This window comes from Vanessa atalanta, chromosome 1 (assembly GCF_905147765.1).
Source record: "Vanessa atalanta chromosome 1, ilVanAtal1.2, whole genome shotgun sequence".
In the NCBI taxonomy this organism is placed as follows: Eukaryota; Metazoa; Arthropoda; class Insecta; order Lepidoptera; family Nymphalidae; genus Vanessa; species Vanessa atalanta.
The window spans coordinates 3755316-3777003 of NC_061871.1; the positions used below are offsets into that span (position 1 = coordinate 3755316).

The window sequence follows — 21688 nt, forward strand, 5'->3', positions numbered from 1 at the left end:
AAGTTTTTACAAGCGTCCAAATGGTTGTGTCGAGTATTTTCATTCATACCGCACTAAAATACCTATCAAGCACATTTATTGGCATATTAATTAGGGAGTAATTATACAGTTGGATAATAAGTTATTATTTCGTTGCTACTTCCACAAGAATCCGTTGCTAATGTCTTAATGGCTAAAAAAAAATGTTATACAAATAAAAATTGAATTTGAAAACCTTGATATCGTTGAAATTGAAATTAATTTATTCACTTACTTTATACGTCTATTTTTAGCTCTCGAAACGGTTATTCGACGAAACCTTATCTATTTTTATATTTCTTAGATTATTTTTAAGTATCCGGTTTATGAAAAATAAAAAACAGGAATTTGTTTATTTAATTTCATTAACTATTAACATCATCAACTATATTTTATTGCTTCAGATGTTTTTTATGCAGACAGTTTTTGCATAAATTATGTATTTTTAAATATAATTCATAATGAAATTGTTAAGATATCATGAGCGTTTTATTATTAATTTTCCCATGATTAAAAAAAGGCTTATAATATATTCTTCTTGTTTGCAAATGTAAAAGACTAACAATCTAAAGATAACATATTTAAGTAATTATAAATATATTTTATATAAAACAAAAGTATAAGATTTATTGGGTGCGAAACTACTTTCAACGTGAATGGATTCCAATTCCATAAGCATTTAATGGCTTATAGCTCGTGTACGATATATATGCCATAATTCAAAAAGCATTCAGCCATAATTTGTTCCTGCCTTAGAAGTCTGAAAATAATCTGTGTTTTGGTTGTTATTGAAATCTATTGTGTTTTAAATAACTAAGGGCAGAATTTTTAAGAATTATGACGTAGAATAACATACTCTCAATATGATCGACCTAAGTTTTTAAATGTAAACCGAGAGAGTTCAAATTTCGAGTCTTTGAAAGTTGTTGTTGGTATCTAAGCGTTTAGATTAAAACAATTGAAGCATTACAAAAATTAAGATTGCCATCTATTTACAATATATCAAGATATTTTAAACTGTAAATAGAGCAAAATCAAGTCCTCCCGCTGCGCCTGTACGCCATAAACTCAAAAACTACCAAATGGATTTTAATACAGCTTTCACTAATGGACGAAGATATTAATAAGTAAGGATTATGTGCATAATTAATTAAAGGTTTTGCGTGAATTGGTTATGGAAAAAAACATGGCGATCAATAGAGATCTATATTAATATATAAACGTTTTATATTAACCATTATCTACCCGTACTGGTAGCTAGTTTAAAATAAAATACATAAAAAATCGATAATTTGTAATATTATATATTAGGTAAGATTATAATTTAACTGAAATCGGCCCGTTGTATCAGTTTAAAATCCGGCTGGGTTGATTATAAGCTAACGGTTCATCATCAGCCATCCGTCTTTTTTGTAACTAAGAAACAGTTAATACAGTTTTTATATAACACTAGCTGTGCCCGTGACTTCGTGCGCGCTTGAATTTAACCAAAAAGTTATCGCTGTAGCCTAAGTTACTCCTTATAACATCAGCTTCCTGCCAGTGAAAGTCCCGTCAAAATTGGTCCAGCCGTTCCAGAGATTTTCCGGAACAAACAGACAGACAGACAGACAAAAAATAAAAAAATGACATTTTGGTGTACGTACCATGTATACATACATATGCATTTAGTAAAAAGCGGTTATTTTAATATTACAAACAGACACTCCAATTTTATTATATGTATAGATTATAAATACTTCCGCGATTGACCTTTGGTTAGACAATTGTCGTAAGCTTACGGCACTTACTTAGTAGTAAAATTGCTGTGAATGAATTCAAATTTATTATAAGACTAGATTAAGACTAGCGGGTCGCACGCGAAATGCTCGCGTTTATTCAACAGATTTTTACAAATTTCGAAACCTTTGACAGTTTTGATTTTATGTCATTGTAAACTGACGACGTCTGTTCGAACGTTTTACATTCGTTTTTTTTATACAGCCATTGCGCCGCTCTCTACCCGGCCAGTAACTTTTTTCCGCTCTCACAAATTAATTCTTTGTTAAATCGTAACAATTTAGTAAATTGCAATCAAGAAATCTCTTTAATTTTCTGCACATCTAAGGCTGAAGCTCTTCAAAATAAGAGCATAACTGATCTTTTATGTGCAGCTATCGTTTCACAATCATTGGGACAAAATTTACCATCTATTTATATATATCGAACCACCAACAAAAGTCTCAATATTTTAATAAATAAGAGATTGAATACAAATTATTGTGAAATAAATAAATTGCACTTATAATTACAGGCCTTTGCCTGTGTGCCTGTGTACAACAAAAACACACAAAAATATATTTAAATAAATTACATACATAAATAATATCTCATGCAATTCTTAACAAATCTTACTTATCTATTTTCAGAATTGACCAATAAAATTGACACAATTCTTTTTTCTAAGTAATAATTTTTCAGTATATTTTCCTTCCACAATACGAATAAATTAATCATTTTATCCTATTCTACAATTTGTTCTTGCGTTAGACTTGAACTTATCCACGGTAACAATAATCTGTTTGAATACTTACCTACATTTTAGCTTGTACCTACTATAAATTATTTTTTACGACTGTTTATTCTATCCAACAGTTATTTATTCCTCAGAAATATCTTAATGTAACTAAGTAATATTTATAAATAAATAAATGTTATATATTTTAATTAGAACACATTTTATAACACACTTAACGAGCGATAAAATCTTTAAGCTGTTTTTGTAGGATATAATTTGAGTATATTATAAAGATAATGTAGATAGATTATATGTTAAAATATATGTCTGGTTTTATGTTATATTAACCATATTTTTAAAATATATAAGTGACAACAAAACAACGTATCGGATAATAATATAATGAGCGTGCAAATTAATATATTTTCTTACGAAACTACATCAATGAATCGTTAATTATCCCGTGTGAACGATCGCAGGAAATAGTACCGATTGTAGAAATTCTTAATTATTGACAATGGAAATGGAATTGCAGATGACACCATTTTCTTATACCTCTGAAGGTTATTTTCGTAACGTGGGTGTCGACAGCTAATATTTTCCTGAAATTAATTTAATTAATATTTACACTTGAGCCGAGATGGTTCAGTGGTTAGAACACGTGCATCTTAACCGATGATTTCGGGTTCAAACCCAGGCAAGCACCCCTGAACTTTCATGTGCTTAATTTGTGTTTTTAAATCATTTCCGAAAACACCAACCCGCATTGAAGCAGCGTGGTGGAATATGCTCCAAACCTTCTCCTCAAAGGGAGAGGAGACCTTAGCCCAGCAGTGGGAAATTTACAGGCTGTTAATGTAAATGTCTTATTTGCACTTGACAATAAACGACTTTATTGTCAAGTGCAAATAAGACATTTACATTAATTGTATTATTTTAATTTTTGTATTAGCGTGTCTGCGTTTTAATGTGTCCGGAAGTTTGGAGATCTTTTGCATGATTTCTTTGGACCAATGTACTAGATAGGCTTCATCTATCATAATTCATTTACCGGAATAGAATTCGAAGGCAGATAAGCAAAAGGACAGTTTTAAAATAAGCGATGACCTCTGTATATAGATATTGTGATTATAAGAAAAACAAATCAATATTTTATAGTGATTCTGTGGTTGTCGCGTATTGAAAGATAATTCGTAGATATTTTTAAATCTCGAGATATTGGTAACTGTAGTAATAAATATTACATTTCTTATATGTTAATGAGTATTTCGATATTCTAAAACTGTAAATGTAAACGAGTTTCTTATAATAGTTAATCAAATCTCCGCAGACATTTGGATTCGCGCTTTTTTTCATAAATTTGAGCGTGTTCCACCGCTGGCTAATTTGAATAGTAAACAAGATTGTTTACTATTTAACTACGCAGTTTCTTAATTTTAAAGTTTTTAAACAAGATATCCTTTTTTCAATACATTTGGACAGCTGTATATACAATGGAATTTTAATATAGTGTCTAGAATATGTTTTACATCACTGCATCATATAACCCCCCCCTCGTGCCTGTCTGTTTATTTGTCGCGACGTGATAAAATCAAAACCAACCAATCGGATTTTTCATACGGTTTTACGGTAACCAATGACTGAGTGTTAATCGAGAACGGTTTAGGTGTATAATTCGTTGAAGATTGTTGAAGATTTTGGGTTCAATCATTTACTTTGAGCTTAAATTATCTCTTTAATTTTATGAATTATGTTTAAAATAAAATAACTTTGAATTTCGAATGTATTTTTTAAAACATATCATATTTATTATCACGTAATTTTAAATGGGCTAGTAAAAAACTTCGCTTGAGTTAAATATCATAATAATTGTGTTTGATTATTTAGATGAATGGACTTCATTCATCTAAATAATCAAAGTACTGGATCCGACGCAAATAACGATGTATGTATGTATTCTGATGCGAATAGCTAAAGGTTAAATATGGTACAGTTTTTACTTGTAAAGCAAAGAGACGTAAAGCGAAACAATGAATCATATAATATCTGAAATGTGCAATGTTTTTTCATGTATATTAAAAACCTTTTTTTTTTGTTAAATATATAGTTTGGCTTATTTTCCTAGTTTAATAAAATATAAGTAATCTTATTCAGTAATTTTTTACCAAATTGTTATCGTATTTTTACTATGAAATATTATAATTATTCACGTACAAAACTTGATTTTAAACTCTTATTTTTTTCTAGTAATCTTCAGTTACCATCTTTGTCTGTGCGCCCCAAGCCGAGTGCGCCTCACAAGGGGGAAAGAGAGATTAAAGGGGCCATTGTCTTCGTACCTTTTAAAGAAAAATCCGTTTGAAGTCATAATCCACTCATAGTATTTATACATTCAGCCTTTGTGCAGGCGCACGTCTGTGGAGGTACTATATTTTCTTAATTGTTAGCTGTCACGGTGGTATAGTGACTAACTTCAGATTTGAGGTCTTGATTTCAAATCCGGATTTTTCTATAGAAAAATTCACAATACAACAATGGAGTTAGCTGTGATACTCTACCTTAAAGAGGGCGCTAAATCTGGGTATTGTACGTTGATCTCTAACTGGTGGTGTCAGATTTCCGTTTCAACTATGAGAGTCAGGGAACGGTCGACTAGTGTTGCAAACACAATAGTGCATATTAATTTATGTAGCTTTCATTCCACCGCAAATCTGTAATATAATATATCGATATCGATAGATTATGGTGCTGTGTTTCGGTTTGAAGGATCAGTGAGCCAGTGTAATTACATAAGGAACAAATATTTCATATTCGATCGTTGACGGCGCGATGAAGCGTGTAAGGGTTGACTTATCATCGTACCAGTGTCTATGGATGAAGGAAGGGTAAGCCGATCATGCATCTTTACTTGTCATAATTTCCTAAAATATCTTTCATATATAAATCTTCTATACGTGTGTACGTATTGATCCTCTCCTAAATGGTCGGATTTTGATGATTTTTTTTTTGTATATTTGAATGGGGAATGGGAACTCGGATGTAGTCGGGCGATTAGCTAGCTTATATGTATATAGTATTAAAGATAAATTCACGAACGATTTATTTTATACTAGCAGAACCTGCGGCTTTACCCGCGCGAAATATATAAAACGCAAACTTCCAACCCCCGTTTGACCCCTAAGGGGTAGAGGAATATATACTATAAGGAACCTACCTGCCAAATTTCGAGTTTGTAGACGTCATAGTTTCTGAGATTTAGTGATTATTCAGTGAGTGGTATTTCGTTTTTATATATATAGAAGTTCCTAATTAATTTATCAATTTGTTAAAAACGCACACGGATACACACCTATAAAAATACCATTAATACATTTAAATAAACAAACAAACTTGGATTTAAACTAGGATTTTGATATTAATTGAATTGAAAACACACGGGGACATCGTGTTTGTTTTTGATCCGGTTCTATATCTAACGTTAGATAATGCATCACTCTACTTCGAAGTGAAGTTAAAACAACGATGCCGCAGTCCATTAAATTATCTCCAAATATTTCTTAAATAATATTATGTCTTCAACCTCGGTCGGGTTTAAGTCGGTTCGTGCGTTAGTTGAACTTTAAAATCTAATGTTATCGTAATTACGCGTGCTTAGATAGTGAAATGTTATTATTAATGTTTTAATGTTAATTGTTAATAACAATGTAAATATTGCCCTAGCATAATAAAAATATCTAATTAGTGATTGTTGTGAAATAATTTTAAATTAAGAATACTTTGACTCACCAACTTTTTTTTTATTATAGGATAATTAATGATGATTTTTTTTAATATTGTTTCGAAAACCAGCTTATATTATCCCTACTGATAATGTACTTTTGAAATAATATTATAGTTAGTGAGTATAGTAATATTATAGTTAAATAGTATTATAGTTGCTATTATATATAGCAGCAACAGATATATTTTATGTTATTTGCTTGTATTTCGGACCTATATTTTTGGGAATACTTACTGCTTATCTAAATAGAGATAAAACTGCCTGTTTAAGCATTTCAGGCGAACAGCGTTAGTCAATCTTTAAATTTGTATCTATACTAAGTCAAACAATAAATTTTACACCTATCTATTTTTTTAAATGTTTTATATTGATACCGAAAAAAATAACTTTATATCTACAACACTTTGGAAACGACTCATTAGCAGCCTGTAAATATCCCACTGCTGGGCTAAAGGCCTCCTCTCCCTTTGAGGAGAAGGTTTGTGGCATATTCCACCACGCTGCTCCAATGCGGGTTGGCGGAATAGACATGTGGCGGAATTTCATTGAAATTAGCCACATGCAGGTTTCCTCACTATGTTTTCCTTCACCGCCGAGCACGAGATGAATTATAAACACAAATTAAGCATATGAAAATTCAGTGGAGCCTGCCTGGGTTTGAACACGAAATCATCGGTTAAGATGTACGCGTTCTAACCACTGGGCCATCTCGGCTCAAACGACTCAACGATTTTCAAAAAAACTATATTTTGTAAACAACAATCTGAGCCAAGATACCTCGTTTACAAAAAATTAAAAATCATTTTTTCGAGCAATGAAAAAGCACAGATTTCACTTATTCAAACTCTTCATACATATTTTGATATCATTACTTATTTTTTATCGAAAACGGTGCACAAGTGTCTTAATTATTTGGAACCTCGCACAGCTTACATTGTTATTCACTTACTCACCTTCGACTTTCCTTCAATAAATATATTCCTTCCATAAATTGAACTTAATATTAATTTTAAACATTTTTATAATTAATCATATTGTTTATCGCAATCGGAACAATACTTACGGACAAATATATGTATTGGTACATTTTAAAAAATGTTTACAATGTATAAACTATATTACTATGTAACTTAATAAATATATTATAGGTTTTTTTTAACTTTTGCATTTCGCTTTATAAAAAAGTTAGTATTTTAGTTTTACAGTATAAGTTACCCTGCTAAGACCAATTTCCAATTTAGTTGAGTATATTAAGATAAATTTATATGACATATAACACGACATATTTAGACATATTTATTCTAATACCTGAGGAATAATAAGCCGTCCGGTGAGGTACCGTTAGAAAAATAGTTACAGGCAGATAAATCACTTACTACAATAAATATTGTAATATAAATGGTATTGGTTCATAACTAATTAAAAAAATATACATACATATAATTATATAATGGTATATATGTATACTTGATACAGCCTTAATTTAATCAAGTGATATCAACTCATAAGCAATAAGATAAAGACCGAACACAGAAAAAGGTGAACGCTTTTAATTGAATTTAATTTATATATCGATTTTCGAAAACGAATCCGTCGTACCTTAATGGGTTAAGTGACGGAAAGTTTTTGTTAAGGTTTTTCAGAACCAGTTGAAGTCGGACCATCGTCGAACCCGAACAGTCAAGTTCGAAAAAGTAAAAGTTTTTTTATAAAGGTCACTTTTCGTTTTGATAGCACCGTTTAAAGTAAATGTTAATTTTGTATTTAAAGTCCTCCAATTTTTTAATTCTTTTTTTGTTTTTTTTTTGGATAAAATTTAAATATCATATTAATAATATAAATGCAAGTGGATATAATTTATTATTTATTTGATTCTTATCTATGTATTAGCTTAATCGTGATCTTGATGAGGACATGATGATTGTCTTCGATACTAATATGTAATCAATAGCAAAATTAAAATACCGAAATGTTCTGTCTAGGTTTATACAACTATATTCTTACAAATATTTTTCATATATAGACGGACGAGCACATGGGCCACCTGATGGTAAGTAGTTACCACCGCCCGTCGACAATGGCATTGTAAGAAATATTAACCATTCAAATTTCAAACCGGAACACAACAATACTGAGTACTGCTGTTTGACGGTAGATTATCTGATTAGTGGATGGTACCTAACCAGAGGGCTTGCACAAAGCCCTCCCACCAAGTGAAAAGTGTGGTCTTTAGTAAATGTTAAAATATTTATAAGAATGTCGCGTGTGTAACGCTACAATAGCATACGTACGATGTACACACAACAGTAAATTGCAATTGACTAAATAATATTTAGATGATTATCCGGCGAGATTAGATGAGTAGCCGGAGTCCTATAATGTAGAAGGATTGGAACTCATTCTACCATAACAATGTTATATATACCAAGCTATTTTATACTTATGTCGTCATATATATTACGTCAGAATTTCTTCCGAGTCTGGTTTCCGAAAGCATGCGCTTTTTTTAATTTGACGTCATTCAGTTCTACCGAATAAACCTACCTCTTTACATAGACATTATAAAAAACAAAAGAATACGATTATTTTGACTACATTTTTAGTTATTAGCATAATACTAAATATTGAGCAGTTGAAAATAATTTACAAAAACAACAAAGTCAAACTAAAATTGCATTTAATCTAAAAATTTCAAACAATAGCTATACGTGTATATTATTTTGCTTATGTGTGCTGTTTATTCTAGATGACAATGTTAATGTATTCATTACAAGTACATAAGCACACACGTTAAAACTTACTGTCTAATATTAACTTATATTATTACACGTGCCAAGTGTGATTGTATCCTCAAGTTTTTTGACATCAATTAGTATCTAAGGGTTCATCATTCCAGACCATACTTGACATACTTCCTAACTTGATTGGATTACATTGTTTCTCAATATGTGCTGATAACCTGCGAACTTATGATGGATGTTAAACTTTGAACTTCATTGAGGGATACTTATCTTGTTACTAGTCCTGTTTGACATCATGAACGAGGTGACCCTCTTCGATAGATTTAATATCTAGTATAAAACAAGGAAATAAAACTATTGCTTGGTAGTAGAGTTTTGTGTGAGAATGTATGATAAGAAGGTATCTATTCGGAAGCGTAGATATCACTCGTCAAATTTTCTACCAAACAGTATGCTTAGTATTACTGCGTTCCAGTATGAAAGTGAATCAACCAGAATAACTACAGGCGCAAGGGACATAATCTTAATTTACAAGGCAGATAACGCAGCGACTTTGGAATAAATGGTTAATGTTTCTTACATACTATTTTGCATTAGGTGACCCAATTTTCCACATGCCTACCTACTTTCAATTGTATATATATATTATTTAATCCGGATGAGACATCGGGCCAAAATAACATAATACGATTAGTTTTTAACAAGCCGCATCCTTATTAAGTAGTACCCTTACTAAAAAAATTCGCAATAAAGATAAAAATAATAAATTTTGCTTAAACAATTCAAGGCTTATAAAACAACCTTCTTTGAAGGAAATGCCCTGTATTAAAAAGATAAATTATTCATAGATGCATTTATTTTATTATCAAGTTTACAAATGCCATTGAAATTCAAAAGGCAAATATTGAAATAAATTTTATTAAACATTTTTTTTAACTGAGTCTAAAATTGACTTATTATATTTTTTAACAAACTAGAATGTTCAATGTTCAACATCTGGTTCATACTGCTTCAAACCAGAACACTCAGGATATAAATATTAGTTTTCTTTCATTGTAGTAAAACTTTGCTGACAATGTGTGTACATCAGGTACTTAACATAAGAGCGTTCCAGTGAATTTTTAGACTTAATAGAACAAGTTTTTATTACACTGGCAATAATGAAACGACGCAAAATATTATGAAGGTTTTGTTTTAATTTCTGCATTTGAGTCGTCATCAATATCATCGTATTGCATAATAAAATATTGAAAATATTTGCATTTTAAAGGATAATTATAGTTGTTTACATGGTGGTAGGGCAAACCCGTCTGGGTAGGTACCAGCCACTCATCAGATATTCTGCCGCCAACCAGCAATACTTGGTATTGGCAAAGGCACAAGGGACATAACATCTTAGTTCCCAAGGTCGGTGGCGCATTGACGAAGTAAGGCATGGTTATTGACCCATTTGCCTGTCCGCCTACCTATTACATAAAAAGGTAGTTTTATTGGATATATAAAATAGATAGGCAGATACACAAATGAACCACCTGATGGTAAGTGGTCCCCTTCATTAACCGTTCCTTATATCGTCAAATCCCAATCCAGATCTTATGTCCAATGTACCAATAGTTACACCAGCCCCCTCACCCTTCAATTCGGTATACCCAGACGGGCTTGCACAAACCTCTAAAAACAAATAAAAAATAATATTTTTGCCAATATACCTATTTATACCCGTAAAGTATTTTATACAGCGTTGTACTTTCAGCACCAGCAAACTACGTTGTTACCCACCATCGACTCGATCGATATTATTATTTTAATTCTCTTTGGAATTTATATGATGAGAGAGATATATTTGAGTAATTAAATACTTTGTTACTGACTGTCCGGTGATTTTTAAAATAAAATGTTGTCAAATATGAACAAGGCCTTTTCATATAATTTAATCTATGACGATGAGAAAAATGCTATATAATAATTCAATTTAATTTAAAAATGTGGAAAGATGATGTATTATTTGTTGTAAGCTTTAATAAGGCTCTAATATTAATAAGTTGGTGGGCTCTGCAGCATTCGGTTTTAATGAGACTGTTGACTGATGTGGATACGGCGCGCCTTAATATAGCTTTAGTTACTTTTACAGTTCAAACATATTTGGCGTTTTACTTCTGAGTAATGGAGTCGAAGTCTATAAAACACCTCGACGCGATTATTAACGTAAAAGTATTTAATGTTGCTTTCCAGTATATATTTATGATAACAAGACGTGCGAACACGTTAAGAATATATTTTTTTTTTTTAAATATAGAAATAGAAATGAATCAATTATAATGCAAAGACTAGGATAGCGACATTTGTTATTCGATACACAAGTGAATACTCCATTCAAGAAAGGAATACATGTACCTACCTAGTTTAGAAATTGAATTAGTCCAAATTACATTTGCATTTAAAATTTAATTGTATGACAATTACATTAAATCTTCATCATCTTTGATTAAAGACTATTGAAATTAATTATGACTAATGATCTGAGGATGTCGTGGTTATCTTGTCGTATTATAATACGACAATTAATACAATTGAATAATATTGTGTAATAAATTAATGTTGTTGTATTTTATTTTATTTTGAGGTCTTTCACAAGGAATAAAATATACATTCTAAAAATATTCCAAAATTCATACAGTCTATGAAATATTATCATTATATTATATATCTCATTCTAGAAATATTAGTGAATTCCCGGCACGCCGTTTTTTCTTTGTAAGCAATTGTCCAACACGGTGCGACACCTTTTGTAAAAGTGCCGACTATACAAAGCTTGAACTCAATCGGTTGAACGATGCGTGAACGCATAGAATATGAGCAGCGACAAGCACTTATCTGTTATATTATAAAAAAAAAAAACAACAAAGCTAAAGAGTATGTTACAAACCTACCGGATGTGTTTGTAAAAAGTTCGTTACATAAGTAAAGCAGGTCGACTGCGATTTCACTGCATCAATTTACTAATTAAATGCCAAAATAAACAACTCCTATTAAAAACCTAGAATCACTTTATGATATAAAAATTTAATCGGTAAAAAAATAAAAACATACAAGCGTATTGCATCATGCCAGTCTTTTTTTTCTAGCAGTCAAAATCTTCAGAAAAGTAAATAAATTTATAGGAATGACCCACGATACACGATTAATGAACGGGCAACACATCTGTGGAAATACGATTATCAACAGATAAGAAAATAAAAGAAAAATATATTTATTATATGATATATTAAATAATACATAAATTTGCTTAAAATTACTTATGTTTACATATATATTCTCTTGACAAGCTTGTATTGAAATGTTCTAAAACGGATACAATAAGCATTTATTTCAATATATATTAGCTTGTATTTTACAAATGTAAACTAAACAAGCTGCCAGGGAATGAATTATGTCGTTAGTAAATCATTTATATTATATTTAGAATTGTTACTAAATATAATCAATTCTATGATTTTCTGTTACAACCAACAATTTAATTAGAAGTATTTTAAGCAAACGGCTCAGACAAGTTTTTTATAACCTAGAGGTCTGTGTGCTGTCTATTTTGAAGTTGATTGATCGACTTCGCCGGATTTGTTTAGTTTTAGTCAAACAAACAGGTCCTATAAAGTGGCTTTAATAGTAAATACTTATATCTAAGATCTTATAACACTTCTTTTTTTTTTTAATTTATGAACTTATCATATATCGCCTACACAATGTGATATTTGTTTTCATCAGATCATGGCAATATCCTTGTACACAGGCCATATATAAAAAATAAGTTTTTTTTTTTTAATTTATTAATACATTTTTAAACTTCTTTTATCTAACTTTATTCACATAAGAAATATTAACGTAAAGCCTTAACTATATACAAATAATAATTAAAATTAGTTACTGTACGAATCATGACCGCGTGGAATGGTGGCTGGAATCCCCGTTGAATTGCAATTCCCATCTTCTGGGCAAAAAAATAATCTCCTCCTGTCACCAGTGGAGGCAATATAGCGAGATGTTATACTTTTAAAAAGGTTTTTGCACTACGTTTTTCAAAATTTTAAAGTTTAGTTTAGATATTTTCGAGAGAACAGAGTTCGTAAACATTAACTTGCACTTTTGAATTATCATTTAAAAAAAAAATACTGAATACAAAGGTACGGTTCGGAAAATAGATTTAGTCAAAGGGAATCGGCGAGAAAGCCAATAGATACCACCAATTAAATTAAACAACTCATCTCTTTTTATCATCTAGAATCTCGATTACTATCTCGTAATGACTAATATTCAGTAACATTTCTTTTAAGATGAGATGTAAAGCTCTTTAAAGCTTGACAAATATAAAATATATATAGCTTGTTTTATCATTGTAAGGATTTATTGACGTTGCGGTGTTGGAAACTTAGTAGTATATCTTTACTTCTCGTGTTTATTTAACGATTGTCTCTGACTCAGAGACAAAATACCATGATAAACATTTTTGTGAATATACTTTTATTAATAAATATATATATATATATATATAAACTAGTTGCCCTTGACTTTTAAATAAGAATTGTATTCACTTACAATTCAAACTAAAATTCCTTTATTTGATATAAAAACATTGCACTTACTTATTGGTAGTCAAACTAAACACTACCACCGGTTCGGAAAAGAAAATATACTGACCTGAGAAGAATTTGCAGCGACACCTATCGGGTCCAATCTAAACACACACAAAAACCCTTTGGTCCAGCCGCTTAGGAGCAGTAAAACAGAAGATTTATTTATTTTAAGATAAGTTTGGAATATCAACTATCGACCACTGCATATAATCAAAAAGTTATAAATATTAGCTGCCTACGCTAATAAATAATAATGAACATAATATATTATAAAAAAAAAAACTATCACATTTGAATTTGAATTTTGTATTGAATTGAATTTTATATCTTCATTTAGGATAAACTTCAATGTGTTCAATATAGTAATCATGTAATGGTAATGAATAAATGAATCGAACATATATATATATATATATCTTTTAATTTTTAATCAATTATTATTTTATTGTTTGCCATACCTATTGTTACTGGAACATACATAATATATACTGAAACAAATTTATTTAAAAAAAAAACCAATTAGGGTTTTTTTTCAATTGATTGGAAAAGTTTTTGTTCTATCTAGATGGTTTTTACGTATGTATCACATTATATATTTTTTTTAAAGTAGAGAATTGATCTATATTAAATTATTTTATGCAAACTATCTTGACTATGTGAACTAACAAGAGTATAATAATAAAATAGTTGGAGAAATTGTGAAAAAAAATCCACAACGAAGTCACTTTATAGCGCTTCGCATCATAAGTCGTTCAATAACATAAATAATAACAGGAATAGATAAATTATTATTATCAATAGCCGCATAATAGTGTATTTCTATTGTTTTTCCCAAAACAATACATACATACACGTTTATAAAACTATTATTATTGTTATGAGACTCACTAAGTGTTTATTTATTTGTATATACGTCTGAAGAGTTAACAATAAAGGATAAACTTTAAGATATCTGTTGTAAAGATATATTTGCTATTCTCCGCGGGCCAATCCGAAAGAAATATTTCCACCTTTATTTAAATTTATTGTAAGAACGCACACAAACAAACGTACTCCTATAATGATAAGTTTACCCACAGATTCTGGCACTTCAAATATACACTAAATTTTATACCGGTAATGCGCTTCCAAGCAAGCAGTTTAAGATAAAGAGGTTTTAGTGTATGATATTTAATAGACGAACAACCAACGTCTTCGTCAAAGCTACCATCTTCGTTATTTAAACCTTTTGATTAAAATTACACAATACAGCGAGTTCGAAATTTGAAAATGTGTTGTTTGCTTTTATCAATACTCTCAGTTTTAAATCAAATCTCAAACACACGAGTTACACTACAATACGTGTTTGTCTTCTGATGTTGACATACCCACGCATATTTACAACGTATTTCGGTTTCGAATCTAAGACAATATAATATGACGGCTTAGAGTCGTTATTGAGGTAAACCCCACACGACTTTACTGTTTTATTATGTTTACTTTTCTTAACTGTATAATAATATAATGCGATGGAAATTTTACAGTATATAAATGTAATCAACATATAAAAATACTTTATTATTAAATATCCAATACTATTTGAAACTGTCTTGGTAGTCCTGTGGCCACAGATGGGTCGTCGGTCCAAGCTTCGGCTCTGGCCATTAAAAAGTTATTAGGATTTTCTATTGAGTATTTCATACCAAACCGAAATCTAGAATTTGACAGTAGATACCTGGCCTCGGAAAACAGGTAAACCATGCACCGGAACTCACATGCACCTGTGCAGACAATGAAGCACTATAATATTACCTAAGCAGTTAGCCAGCAGACAAATTAGATTTTTTTTTATATTTTGGACGATTCCTGCGTTGCCAGACAAGGAAAATAAACATTTAAATTTGAATACGTGATATCGTTTTATATTTAAATATATTTGATATGTCTTCTTTGCCTTATTTGAAAAAAAAAAATCTTGAAATATTTTAATAGTTAAATAAGAGTTATTTCATGAGTTAAATAAAACCTTATACCGATAAGGCTTTATTTTTAAAATTTTGAGTATCAGTGTTTCGTGAACCGTCACGAAACACTGATACTCAAAATTTTCTAAGCATATATATATTTTCAACTTAGTATAATATCGAATATTGAGGCGTATCATAAATAAAAAATACGGAATTAGTTCTCATAGGTGAAGATATATCATACCAAAATACGAATAGATAGCTCTATATTTCTTAAAGTAAGATAAAAATAACAACAAGGACTCTCTCACAAAGATGTTAATTTAATTAATTATGTAATGTAATGTAAATGAATGTAAATGTATGTAATGTAAATGTATGTAATGTAAATGTATGTAATGTAAATGTAATGTAATGTAATTATGTTATGTTCAGTTTCGAAAAACTTATACGTCCTTCTAAATTCCAATTATGTTGAATGTATACGACAAATAGCTTAGAGGTTAACGAGTAGTCTTAGGTGTTTCGTGAAGTGATATGAAGGTGATTTAGATTTAATGAATATGTCGAAGCATCACAAAGTTTAATTAGGATTAATATATATCGTACAATCTGGCACCGTCAGTATGACGTATAAGAACAAGTGACAACCGAAAAGTGTGATAGTTGATGGGAGTATCGAAAATATATTACGAACGTGAACGACAAGAATTACATTTACGAATATCATCATCTCTGATAACGAGTTGACGCCTAACCCCTTCGATAAATATATAAATTATTTGAAACATTTCGAATGCACTTCGGTTATCTTTGACGGGACAAATCAGTGATAGTTTTATATATATAATCATAATTAATAATTACAATCCTTTATCTGTATAATCTACTTATTAATAAAATTATAATATAATAACAATTATTAAAAGAAATATAATTTCTTCATTTTCATCACCACAAAAACAGTTAGTTATAAATTTTAACATTCGTAAATTAAATTTGTAATAAAACAAACATTGTCAAATAAGGTAAGGTGTGAAGTTGTCTATTTCTAGTGACTTAACTCAATAATTACTCAAAATAAATCAATTACATTTAACGAGCAACTTCACCATATAGATATCGCGTCATTTGAAAAAATCACTCTCATCCTTTATCACAACGTGTCAAAATCAGTATAACTTCAAAAATATAAGAGCCGAAATGGCCCAGTGGTTAGAACGCGTGAATTTTAACCGATGATTTCGGGTCAGGTCAGGTTCAACCCAGACAGGCACCCCTGAATTTTCATGTGCTAAATTTGTGTTTATAATTCATCTCGTGCTCGGCGGTGAAGGAAAACATCGTGAGGAAATCTGCATGTGTCTAATTTCAACGAAATTCTGCCATATGTGTGGCACCAACCCGCATTTGAGTAGCGTGGTGGAATATGCTCCAAACCTTGTCCTCAAAGGGAGAGGAGGCCTTAGCCCTGCAATGGGAAATTTACAGGCATGTAATGTAAAAAAAATACTTAATATTTTCATTCCATATTGTGTAAGTATAATTAATAATAATAAATAAACAAGACTTCAAGATGAATTACAAGAGCAATACCTCGCGACGTCGTGCTTTAATCGTCTCTTCGTCTTGTTAATTTCTATGTTCTTTTTATACGTGTATATCAAGTATTACGTGCAAGGTATAATAGCTATAACTAAAGACAAATATTAAAAATTAAAAGCGATTGAGTAACTAATAATATAAAGCCAATAAAATACCTAACAAAATGCAAAAATGTAGTATTAAATTAAGTTATGTCAGCATCTATCTGTCAAATATTTGTAGCCTAAACCAATTGCAGAAGTAACGATAAATAAACGACATGAGAAGTCTATAAGTAGTATGTATTATGATTTTGTAAAAAAATGGCGTTGGTTGTTGGTGAAAATGTTAACGGAATTTTTGAAATAAAATTATAGTGCATAAATAAGTATATAATAATCAAGAATTGTTTGTAGTACATAATACCTAATAATAAATCTGAGGTTTGGCTTGTAAAGAGTTTATCCAAGTATCATAATGTCAATATTATTAAATAAATTCTAAATATGACAAGGCAAGGCAAAGGCTTAGAACGAGCATTTTTGCAGAAAGTCGCACTCGTTGGCACACTGTCAGGAAAGACGTTAAGGGCGGAAACCATTGAAGTAAATACTAAGAGCACGAAAGGCGCAAATATGTATGTCACTTATATTTTATTTATTCCGTAAAATAAAATAAATTCTGATTTGTATGTATAGAGTTATATTTACAATGACATAACTTTAGTTTTACTTTAATGCTATTTGAGGATTTATGTTTGCTTGGAACCACAGATAAAAAAACTTTTTAACTTCACCTTCTTGAAGAATTTTTATTAATACTGTCACTGTATTTTAATAAGTTGTTTGCGAAGAGTTTAAAACGTTGGGGTTCCGAATAGTCGCATCTCGACGCGATTGTTCAAAATATCACATTTTTTAATTGTCATAATACTAATAATAATAAGGCATTGCTTAGGCTCATACATAAAAAAATAATATAGTTGTTATAACATTTTTAATAAAACAAATCAATTGAGATTTACGCGCCAACACTATTATTAATGCCAGTCAGATGAATAATTTTTTGGCAGTCCGTCAACAAACAATATCTTCAGAACAATTATATTTATATACTAGCTGTGTCCGCGACTTCATGCGCGTTTGAATTTAACAAAAAAGTTATGTGAAAGTCCCGTCAAAATCGAGCCGTTCCAGAGATTAGCCGGAAGAAACAGACAGACAGACAGACAAACATTAAAGAAGAAGAAAGAATTTTGGTATATGCCGTGTACATATATAATGCATTTACTAAAAAGTGTTTATTTTAATATTAGAAACAGACACTCCAATTTTATTATAAGTATAGGTATTGATTGCAATTGCTATTATTATTTATTTCAAATATTAGGTAAGTAGATGTATACATGTAAATATTAAAACTCTAACTGGAAATGTCCGTTTATTTATCGTTTTGCAGATACGAGTTCTACTAAATTTAATAATTTACACCAAAACTGCCCATATCAAGCCTGGTAGTTAGGTCCAGTACTAGTCCAACGACATAAATTTCGTGGCTTCCAGCGATAAGCATTCAATTGCTCATGAATATAAACCAGGCACTCGTGTCCAAATCACTCATCGTGTTTAAAGACAAAGCATTATTCCCTAAAAATCATACATATAACATTACATTCAATATAATGAAATATTGTATACATTCATAAAAAATCCCGAAGTCTAAGTTCAAGACGAACTTTGCAATCAAGCGCGTAGGAGCGTACGTGATTTATTTTTTCACTTTATTCAAAGAGTGATTGGAATAAACTTCGTTCGATCCAAATGTGAATAAGGGTTGTTGAAGCATAATTATAAATCAATACGCCGAGAACACACAAAGAACCGCTCTGCAAGATGCATTACATAAGTATTCAAAAGTAAGACGACTTTGGAATTCGGACTATCTGGAAACATAATAGAATGTTTCTATAAACAAATATAATGTAAACAGTAATGTCCGATTGGTTGTTTTTTTCTTACGCGCTTCAGAGGTTCCAATTATTTTCGAAATCGCCTTACCAAGTATACTGGAAAAAGCCATCAAAGTTTAAATTACTATGAAAATGATTTGTAATCGAACCGCACAGTACCGATTTAATAACATGGTATTGCCAATACAGTTTGCTAGGTACTAAAAACTTTGGTATTTTACGTTATGAAAAGTCCATTTCGCTGTAAACTATTTTGGTATTTTATAAAAGAAAGCCCTTTCTTGGAAATATATCATAACAATACTTAAAAGTTAAGTCAATTGGATCAAGAATGTACTAACATTCTGATAATTTTTTCTTCGTCTTTATATTTTATATTTGATTACTGAGTTGGTACCTTGATGAGGTTTTCGGGGTCAAATTATTTGTTAAATGCATTTAAATCTCTCTTTCCTAGTCATAGTATTATAGTATTTATTACAATATAACTAATATGCCGTTTCTTTGTCCTCAGGTATGTCAGCGTTTTCATGTGCTACTCTACTGACTGCATCAAGCCCATTCCGATGATATTTTGCAGCGAAACATCCGATAAAAGTAATAAATATCCTCTAAGCCTAAGCTTATCTCACTTTTATGAGACGACAACAACGACATCTCTTGATATGATAATTTAGTGTTTTTTGAATGTAATTTAAGTTAAGTTTAATTAATGTAAGTTTGAATACCGTAAAGTATAATTCACTGTAAGTATAATTCAAACCCTATATATAACAACAAAATAACAAGCGGAAATCAGTTAATATTATAAAGTTCTACGAAGATAAAAATTGCTTAAGGAGGATGTTACGCAATCAATTGGAAGCAAATAAAACAATATCCAATAACAAAAGGTACTATTGAAATAATATGATAACTCTTTTGTTTGTACAAAAGAGTTATTATATTTAACTAATTAAACTTACTTATAATTTAATATTGGGATCTATTTGATATGCACTAACGTTTTTTAATGAATCGTTGTAAGACTGATCAATCAACGCGGAATCATACGTAAATGGGCATGATTTTTTGAGTTCCAGATATATAACATGATAAACCATCGTCGGATAGGAGCTGTTGAATCCACAAGGAGTCTGTAGAAAGAAAATTAGTACGAGGCGATGCTCAGAAATATTATTCGGAAAGAATACGCCTACATAGAAAAAATAGTTGTCGTTGCGAAGTATGAGTATGCGTATTTATGTTTACTATTTGGTAAGTGAAGTCATGAAATGTGAATATACCCTATTAAAGAGAGGAAGTCGCTAGCAATGAGTTTTTATTGTACAGAGAATAGTTTTGATCAAGAAAAATATATAAAAAATACTAACCTACGACGGCCTGCGTGAAACTGACAGCTAGGAGTCTCCTCTCGACAAAGTACTTATTCAATATTGTACAGAACAAATTGTATATCAATACATTAACAAAACTCTTAAACATAAGTTTTTTTTTTTTAATTTTTCATAGTTATGACAACTATAACAAATATTACTTTGACATTGTTCACAATTATTTGTTTCTTAACAATTCGAAGTTGTTGGTATTATTTTCATTATACAAATATAAGCATAAATAAAAATATCTATTGTATAGTATAAAACAAAGACGGGTTTTGTTTCTGTCTGTATCTCAACTTCCAAGCCATTAAACGGATTTTTATTACGGTTATTATTAGTATAAATAGAAAGAAGCATAAACGAGGAATGTTTTAAGTATTCAAAGGACTGTTTCCGTACACTGGGCTTTTATAATGCTGGAAAAACTTTAGAAGATACATCAAAACAGTGTACTAGAAAATTGTAGAGTATTAAAATACCTATAGAAAATACTTAGCTATTGAAACCGTTTATATTTTAGGCACCCACATAATAACTAATTTTTAACTTATTTTGTGACTGTGTGATTGTGTTTTAAATTATTTTTTAATTCTTATTGAAATAAATATGTTAGTTACCATATGCATTTAATATAGAATAAAAATTACCATTACACTATAACAGCCGAATGAAAACAGCGGATACTACCGTTTCCGTATTATGTCCAACTAAAAAAATCATTCGCTGCGGGTAATCTGATAACTGGGTGTAACAATTAATCCGACATTTTGATCACTGTTTCAGAATAATAAAAATATTATGATATGACGTATCTATATAAACTAATATTAATTAAATATATGTTGTAAAATTAATATACGTACCTATAGTAAATAACAATCGTGCAAAGCCGGGCGAGTCGCTAGTATAATTAGAAAAATTATGAAAATAAAATCCTTTAACACTTAATTGTCCTTAAAGATTATTTTGTGCATATGACAGTGTAGTCTTGTGAATTTCTATTTCAATTTAAAATAAATAATCAAAAGTAAACAAGAGTTAATGCTACATTACAAAAGGGACCTGAAAACACATGAAGTGTAATGAAACTTAGTACCTTATTTACATGCGAGGTAAAAGTCATTAGTAAGGCCAACAACCCG

General features: G+C 30.2%; 1 protein-coding gene across 5 annotated transcripts in view; it reads left to right on the plus strand.

The window, feature by feature from the left end:
• Nucleotides 1–21688, plus strand: part of LOC125067601 (solute carrier family 12 member 4) — a 343127-nt gene that overhangs the window by 145275 nt on the left and 176164 nt on the right. The gene's annotated exons all lie outside the window — the stretch shown is intronic.